Here is a 10,139-nt window from a genome sequence, read left to right on the forward strand (position 1 = left end):
CAGACACCCCAAAACACGCCACCAGACGTGGACCTGCCCACCAGAAAGACAAGATCCAGCCTCATCCACCAGAACACAGGCACTAGTCCCCTCCACCAGGAAGCCTACACAACCCACTAAACCAACCTTAGCCACTGGGGACAGACACCAAAAACAACGGGAACTACAAACCTGCAGCCTGCAAAAAGGAGACCCCAAACACAGTAACATAAGCAAAATGAGAAGACAGAAAAACACACAGCAGGAGAAGGAGCAAGATAAAAACCCACCAGATCTAACAAATGAAGAGGTAATAGGCAGTCTACCTGAAAAAGAATTCAGAATAATGATGGTAAAGATGATCCAAGATTCTATTTCCAAGATCCAAAATCTTGGAAATAGAATAGACAAAATGCAAGAAACAGTTAACAAGGACCTAGAAGAACTAAAGATGAATCAAGCATCGATTAAAAACACAATACATGAAATAAAAAATACTCTAGATGGGATCAATAGCAGAATAACTGAGGCAGAAGAACGGATAAGTGAGGTGGAAGATAAAATAGTGGAAATAACTGCTGCAGAGCAAAATAAAGAAAAAAGAATGAAAAGAACAGAGGACAGTCTCAGAGACCTCTGGGACAACATTAAACGCACCAACATTCGAATTATAGGGGTTCCAGAAGAAGAAGAGAAAAAGAAAGGGACTGAGAAAATATTTGAAGAGATTATAGTTGAAAACTTCCCTAATATGGGAAAGGAAATAGTTAATCAAGTCCAGGAGGCACAGAGAGTCCCACACAGAATAAATCCAAGGAGAAATACGCCAAGACACATATTAATCAAACTGTCAAAAATTAAACACAAAGAAATCATATTAAAAGCAGCAAGGCAAAAACAACAAATAACACACAAGGGAATCCCCATCAGGCTAACAGCTGATCTCTCAGCAGAAACTCTACAAGCCAGAAGGGAGTGGCAGGACATAATTAAAGTGATGAAGGAGAAAAACCTGCAACCAAGATTACTCTACCCAGCAAGGATCTCATTCAGATTTGATGGAGAAATTAAAACGTTTACAGACAAGCAAAAGCTGAGAGAGTTCAGCACCACCAAACCAGCTTTACAGCAAATGCTAAAGGAACTTCTCTAGGCAAGAAACACAACAGAAGGAAAAGACCTACAATAACGAACCCAAAGCAATTAAGAAAATGGGAATAGGAACATACATATCGATAATTACCTTAAATGTAAATGGACTAAATGCTCCCACCAAAAGATACAGATTGGCTGAATGGATACAAAAACAAGACCCATATATATGCTGTCTACAAGAGACCCACTTCAGACCTAGAGACACATACAGACTGAAAGTAAGGGGATGGAAAAAGATATTCCATGCAAATGGAAACGAAAAGAAAGCTGGAGTAGCAATTCTCATATCAGACAAAATAGACTTTAAAATAAAGACTACTAGAAGAGACAAAGAAGGACACTACATAATGATCAAGGGATCAATCCAAGAAGAAGATATAACAATTGTAAATATTTATGCACCAAACATAGGAGCACCTCAATACATAAGGCAAATACTAACAGACATAAAAGGGGAAATCGACAGTAACACAATCATAGTAGGGGACTTTAACACCCCACTTTCACCAATGGACAGATCATCCAAAATGAAAATAAATAAGGAAACACAAGCTTTAAATGATACATTAAACAAGATGGACTTAATTGATACTTATAGGACATTCCATCCAAAAACAACAGAATACACATTTTTCTCAAGTGCTCATGGAACATTCTCCAGGATAGATCATATCTTGGGTCACAAATCAAGCCTTGGTAAATTTAAGAAAATTGAAATTGTATCAAGTATCTTTTCCAACCACAATGCTATGAGACTAGATATCAATTACAGGAAAAGAGCTGTAAAAAATACAAACACATGGAGGCTAAACAATACACTACTTAATAACGAAGTGATCACTGAAGAAATCAAAGAGGAAATTAAAAAGTACCTAGAAACAAATGACAATGGAGACGCGACGACCCAAAGCCTATGGGATGCAGCAAAAGCAGTTCTAAGAGGGAAGTTTATAGCAATACAATTCCACCTTAAGAAACAGGAAACATCTCGAATAAACAACCTAACCTTGCACCTAAAGCAATTAGAGAAAGAAGAACAAAAACATCCCAAAGTTAGCAGAAGGAAAGAAATCACAAAAATCAGATCAGAAATAAATGAAAAAGAAATGAAGGAAACGATAGCAAAGATCAATAAAACTAAAAGCTGGTTCTTTGAGAAGATAAACAAAATTGATAAACCATTAGCCAGACTCATCAAGAAAAAAAGGGAGAAGACTCAAATCAATAGAATTAGAAATGAAAAAGGAGAAGTAACAACTGACACTGCAGAAATACAAAAGATCATGAGAGATTACTATAAGCAACTCTATGCCAATAAAATGGACAACCTGGAAGAAATGGACAAATTCTTAGAAATGCACAACCTGCCAAGACTGAATCAGGAAGAAATAGAAAATATGAACAGACCAATCACAAGCACTGAAATTGAAACTGTGATAAAAAATCTTCCAACAAACAAAAGCCCAGGACCAGATGGCTTCACAGGCGAATTCTATCAAGCATTTAGAGAAGAGCTAACACCTATCCTTCTGAAACTCTTCCAAAATATAGCAGAGGGAGGAACACTCCCAAACTCATTCTACGAGGCCACCATCACCTTGATACCAAAACCAGGCAAGGATGTCACAAAGAAAGAAAACTACAGGCCAATATCACTGATGAACATAGATGCAAAAATCCTCAACAAAATACTAGCAAACAGAATCCAACAGCACATTAAAAGGATCATACACCATGATCAAGTGGGGTTTATTCCAGGAATGCAAGGATTCTTCAATATACGCAAATCAATCAACGTGATACACCATATTAACAAATTGAAGGAGAAAAACCATATGATCATCTCAATAGATGCAGAGAAAGCTTTCGACAAAATTCAACACCCATTTATGATAAAAACCCTGCAGAAAGTAGGCATAGAGGGAACTTTCCTCAACATAATAAAGGCCATATATGACAAACCCACAGCCAGCATCATCCTCAATGGTGAAAAACTGAAACCATTTCCACTAAGATCAGGAACAAGACAAGGTTGCCCACTCTCACCACTCTTATTCAACCTAGTTTTGGAAGTTTTAGCCACAGCAATCAGAGAAGAAAAGGAAATAAAAGGAATCCAAATCGGAAAAGAAGAAGTAAAGCTGTCACTGTTTGCAGATGACATGATACTATACATAGAGAATCCTAAAGATGCAACCAGAAAACTACTAGAGTTAATCAATGAATTTGGTAAAGTTGCAGGATACAAAATTAATGCACAGAAATCTCTGGCATTCCTATATACTAATGATGAAAAATCTGAAAGTGAAATCAAGGAAACACTCCCATTTACCACTGCAACAAAAAGAATAAAATACCTAGGAATAAACCTACCTAAGGAGACAAAAGACCTGTATGCAGAAAATTATAAGACACTGATGAAAGAAATTAAAGATGATACAAATAGATGGAGAGATGTACCATGTTCTTGGATTGGAAGAATCAACATTGTGAAAATGACTCTACTACCCAAAGCAATCTACAGATTCAATGCAATCCCTATCAAACTACCACTGGCATTTTTCAGAGAACTAGAACAAAAAATTTCACAATTTGTATGGAAACACAAAAGACCCCGAATAGCCAAAGCAATCTTGAGAACGAAAAATGGAGCTGGAGGAATCAGGCTCCCTGACTTCAGACTATACTACAAAGCTACAGTAATCAAGACAGTATGGTACTGGCACAAAAACAGAAAGATAGATCAATGGAACAGGATAGAAAGCCCAGAGTTAAACCCACGGACATATGGTCACCTTATCTTTGATAAAGGAGGTAGGAATGTACAGTGGAGAAAGGACAGTCTCTTCAATAAGTGGTGCTGGGAAAACTGGATAGGGACATGTAAAAGTATGAGATTAGATCACTCCCTAACACCATACACAAAAATAAGCTCAAAATGGATTAAAGACCTAAATGTAAGGCCAGACACTATCAAACTCTTAGAGGAAAACATAGGCAGAACACTCTATGACATAAATCACAGCAAGATCCTTTTTGACCCACCTCCTAGAGAAATGGAAATAAAGACAAAAATAAACACACGGAGGCCTCCCTGGTGGCGCAGTGGTTGAGAGTCCGCCTGCCGATGCAGGGGATACGGGTTCGTGCCCCGGTCTGGGAGGATCCCATATGCCGCGGAGCGGCTGGGCCCGTGAGCCATGGCCGCTGAGCCTGCGCATCCGGAGCCTGTGCTCCGCAACGGGAGAGGCCACAACAGTGAGAGGCCCGCGTACGGAAAAAAATAAAAAAATAAAAAAATAAACACATGGGACCTAATGAAACTTAAAAGCTTTTGCACAGCAAAGGAAACCATAAACAAGACCAAAAGACAACCCTCAGAATGGGAGAAAATATTTGCAAATGAAGCAACTGACAAAGGATTAATCTCCAAAATTTATAAGCAGCTCATGCAGCTCAATAACAAAAAAACAAACAACCCAATCCAAAAATGGGCAGAAGACCTAAATAGACATTTCTCCAAAGAAGATATACAGACTGCGAACAAACACATGAAGGATGCTCAACATCTTTACTCATTAGAGAAATGCAAATCAAAACTACAATGAGATATCCTCTCACACCAGTCAGAATGGCCATCATCAAAAAATCTAGAAACAATAAATGCTGGAGAGGGTGTGGAAAAAAGGGAACACTCTTGCACTGCTGGTGGGAATGTGAATTGGTACAGCCACTATGGAGAACGGTATGGAGGTTCCTTAAAAAACTAAAAATAGAACTACCATATGACCCAGCAATCCCACTACTGGGCATATACCCCGAGAAAACCATAATTCAAAAAGAGACATGTACCAAAATGTTCATAGCAGCCCTATTTACAATAGCCCGGAGATGGAAACAACCTAAGTGTCCATCATCGGAGGAATGGATAAAGAAGATGTGACACATATATACAATGGAATATTACTCAGCCATAAAAAGAAATGAAATTGAGCTATTTGTAATGAGGTGGATAGACCTAGAGTCTGTCATACAGAGTGAAGTAAGTCAGAAAGAGAAAGACAAATACTGTATGCTAACACATATATATGGAATCTAAGAAAAAAAAATGTCATGAAGAACATAGGGGTAAGACAGGAATAAAGACACAGACCTACTAGAGAATGGACTTGAGGATATGGGGAGGGGGAAGGGTAAGCTGTGACAAAGTGAAAGAGCGGCATGGACATATATACACTACCAAACGTAAGGTAGATAGCTAGTGGGAAGCAGCCGCATAGCACAGGGAGATCAGCTCCGTGCTTTGTGACCGCCTGGAGGGGTGGGATAGGGAAGGCGGGAGGGAGACGCAAAAGGGAGGGGATATGGGAACATATGTATATGTATAACTGATTAAATTTGTTATAAAGCAAAAATTAAAAAAAAATAAATCAAAATCAAAAAAAAAAACAAAAAAAAACCTTTCTCTGCTCCAAATGCTGACGTTTCAGCATTGTTTGGCCGCACTATGCGTCAGGCACACAAACTTATGCTTGGTAACAAAAGCCTCCTGATTAAGACAAAGTGTTGGCTCAGTATCAAGAACTTGAATGATGCTGGTGCCCAGGGTCAGACCATCTGGGTTCTGGCTTCTTTCCCCAGTGGAGTGTGAGTGCCTCATCCTGTAGCCGCCTCCCCCCAAACCCCACAACTGTAGACTTGTGCTGCCCTGACGTTTGCTATCTGCATCTCCTCATGTTGTTCTAATGTCTGGGTCTGACCTTGAGAAGCAGCCATGCTCCTCCTCTGCCCTGATCCCTTGATTCCAGACCTCTGGGTCCACCTTAACCAATGCCTACTTTACTTTTAAAAAGTGCTTGGTTTTTTGAGTATGTCATAAATGCACATTGCACAAAATTCAAAACATACAAAAGAGTGTACAATGAACAGTGAAAGCCCCTCTCCTACTTGACCCTGACTCACTTGTCCTCATCCCTGAAGTCAGTTTCTCTAATCAGCTTTCTGTACATACTTCTAGGGATATTTTATGCTTGTGTGTGTGTGTACACACATATACATACATACACACATCTATGTGTAAATATATGCACTCTCACACACATATATGTTTTTTGTGTTCTCAAAAATGCAAATGAAGTGTATGCACCTTGTCTTTTTACTTAAGAATATATCTTGGAGATTATTCCACATTAGTACATATTGGGCTCAGTTATTCTTTTTAAGGTCTACATAGTCATTTATTGTGTTCTTTGAAAGACATTTAGATTATTTCTAATATTTTGATATTGCAAACAATGCTGAAATGAACCTCTTTCTTGCACCTAATTTCACACGTTGGTGGATACTTTTTTAGATGTAGAAATGGAGGCTCTAAGATAATATATAATTTTAATTTAGAAACAGATCGACAAATTGCTCTCCATACAGGTTATATCATTTACACTTCCACCAGCCATGTATGCAAGTCTGTGGATCTTTGAACTTACTGCTCTTTGCCACGCTGACAGGGGACAAATTGTTTTTCTAGGGTCTTTACCTATGAGAGCAGATCTATTTGAATTCACTAGGGAGTGTCGGTCTGTCAGGTGGCCTTCTGCCTCCTGGCCAATACTTAGTGCTGTTAGACTTCTAACTCGCTCCAGTAGGTGAAGAGGGAATAATATTTCAGTGTGGTTTTAAATTGCATTTCCCTAATTACTAATAAGGTTGAACATTTTTTTCTTCGTGTACCCATGAAACGTTCTTGGCTCTTCACCAACGAAAAGCCAGGTGTGTCTTTTGCCCAATTTCTCTTGGGTTGTCTTTTTAAAAAATATTCTGATACCAGTCCTCTGTGAAGTATACGTGTTGTAAAAATCACTCCCAACTTTGTGCTTATCTTTCTACTCTCCTTATGATATCTTTCCATGAAGAGAAGCTCTTAATTTTACATTCATTTAATGTATCCACCCTGAACTTTATGATTTATGCCTTTTATACTTATTTAAGAAATCCTTTCCTGCCCTAATGTAAAAAAGGTATATTCTTACACCATTTTCTAAAAGTTTTAGAGTTCTGTCTTTCATAGCAAAGTCTTTAATCTGCTTGAAGTTAAACACTTATATGGTGAGAGGTAGGAATCCCCTTTCGTATTCACTCTGTGGATAAATAATTGGTTCATTACTTTTTATTGGGTGGTTTATTGAATAGTTTCTCCTTTTACCACTGACCTTCAGCTCTCTCTCTATCATAAGTCAAGTTTTCATACCTGCGTGGTTCTGCTCTGGACTCTCTTCCCTCTTCCTGGTCAACCTGTCTTGACCACCTCGATACCACACTATCTTAATTACTATAGCTTCATAAGTTTTCATATCTCATGGGACCAATTCCTCCCCTTTATCCTTCCTTTAGTGCTTTGCTCTTCCATAGAAATTTGAGAGTTTATCAAGACTTCCAAAAGTCCTGCTTGGAGCTGCATAGCACAGGGGGATCAGCTTGGTGCTTTGTGACCACCTAGAGGGGTGGGATAGGGCAGGTGGGAGGGAGACGCAGAGGGAGGGGATATGGGGACATATGTATTCATATAGCTGATTCACTTTGTTATACAGCAGCAACTAACATAACATTGTAAAGCAATTACACTCCAATAAAGATGTTAAAAAAAAAAATCCGGGCTTCCCTGGTGGCGCAGTGGTTGAGAGTCTGCCTGCCGATGCAGGGGACACGGGTTCGTGCCCCGGTCCGGGAAGATCCCACATGCCGCGGAGCGGCTGGGCCTGTGAGCCATGGCCGCTGAGCCTGTGCGTCCGGAGCCTGTGCTCCGCAACGGGAGAGGCCACAACAGTGAGAAGCCCGTGTATCGCAAAAAAAAAAAAAAAAAAAAAAAAAAAAATCCTGCTTGAAGTTTTGTTGAATTGCAGTTAATCTATAAGTCAATTGGGAAAGAACTGCCATCTTTAAAATATTGAGTCTTCCTAGCCAATAACATATATATATATATATATAAAATATATATTATATATGTTACTTTACTGTTTTTTTTACTGCTTTAAAAAATTTATAATTTTTTTCATGATTGGCTTTCACATATTTAGACTTTTCCTTAAATAATTTGTTGTCATTAAATAATTTTGTTTCTATTGAAAATGGTGTCTTTAGAAGCCATTTCCAGCTAATCACGCATGGTGAATAGAAAAGCGATTGACTTCTTAATATTGGTTTAGTATCCAGCAAAAGTGTACCTTCTTCTGTGTTTTCAGACAGAAACACAGCAAAGTAATAAGCCCACAGAAAAGTTTTAAATGGCCAAGTCAGGGTGGCATTTGCAAATAATGGCAGATTTGTTTCATCCTTTCCGATCTTAATGCCTCTAGAAAAGGTCTAATAGAAGTGGCAATAGGAGACATCTCTGTTTCTTAATCCCAAAGGTAATGTTTTCAGCATTCCAGGATAAAGTGTATTTGCTATGTTTTTTTTTCTGTTTATACTTTTAATGAAATAACGGGAAGTTCCCTTCTATCCCTAGTTTGCCAAAGGGCTTTATTTTTAATCTTCAATTTTTATCTTTGTGAGAAATGATGAAATTACTATACTTCCATTTTCTGCATTCTTTCTTCATTTGCCTCCACCATGGTTTATGTTGATGATATGTTTACCTTTACATATGACACACTTATACCTTTTCTTAGTGGTTTAATATCTTTAATTGCTATTTTTATCCCTATCTGTAAAACATGAGGAATTCAGTGTACTACTTTATCTCTCACTGTTCAGTTCTTTTCTTCCTAAATTTTATTAGTTATATCATGGTAATATTGTCTATATTTATTTATTTAGATTCTGTTCTTCAACCATAAACCCTACATTTATTTTACTTTTTTTTCCTGTAGTTAGATTTAGGACTTATTGCCAGCCTGTCCTTTGTAGTTTTGTCATCATCTTTTGTTTGGCTAAAAGGTGTCCTCTAACAATATCTTCAAGAATTGCTTGTAGCAGCTATATTCTCAGGGATTTTTTTCTGTTTATACTTGAACAATAATTTGTTGGGTATAAATTCTCGCGTTATATACTCTTTCCTTAGTAACTTTTTGGGCTTTGGACTATTACACTATTTTCTAGGGTCTCATGAAAAAGACATTTTTCCTTTAATAGACGAATATTTTGCCTTGAGGTCCACATAATTCTTTTGTTATCTCTGAAGTTCAGTCACATTTCCAGGATACGTCATAGTGTTAACGGTTTTGTTTCACTTTTTTTTTCCCCTTGGGACATGGCATGTAGTTTCAAGTGCAGGTTCAAATCTAACTTTCGTTTTTGAAAAGTGTCTTGTACATAACATTGTAAATCAACTGTAATTCAATTCTAAATTTTTTTTAAAGTATCTTGAATTATATCTTTCCTGTTCTATTATTTCAGTTACAAAATTGTTTTTTTGGTGGTGGGCAAAAGAGAACCACGTAAGATCTCCTTTTAAAATCTTCTATATTTATCAGTTTAGCTGTAATTATTTTTAAGTCTTCATTTCCCTTTTATTTGCTTGTATTTCTCAGTCCTGTCCTCTGGGTCCCTTTTGGTGGTTTTAGTGGTGTCTGTTATCTTTGGCGGTTGCTCTTGGCGTGGCCTTCATTTTGGTTATGATATTGTTTTTCTCTTCTTTCCTGGATGCTGTAACTCCTTGTGTTGTCTCTCCAGGCTCCATCTGAGTCCTGGCTCTGCTCCAAGCTCCCCGTTTATCCTGGCAGTTGCTTCTTAATATGTTTATGAATTCTTGCTGGTATATTAGCTCACAACCTCATCTGTCTTATGGCAACATTTTCAAGGTGCCATGTTTCAGGAATTCTCCTTATGTTGTAGTCTTATAAGTGTGAATTATTTTGATCTTGATTTCTCTCTTCCTAATTGATACAGCAGCTGCAAACTCCTCCTGATGGGGTATCACTCCTCTGTCTTGTCTCACTGACCCGGTACGTCCTACATTTATAGACTGTTTGTATGGTTCTTTACTCATTCCCATCTTCTCTAAATTT

Source organism: Mesoplodon mirus (assembly GCF_964341445.2).
Source record: "Mesoplodon mirus genome assembly, chromosome: 10".
NCBI lineage: Eukaryota > Metazoa > Chordata > Mammalia > Artiodactyla > Ziphiidae > Mesoplodon > Mesoplodon mirus.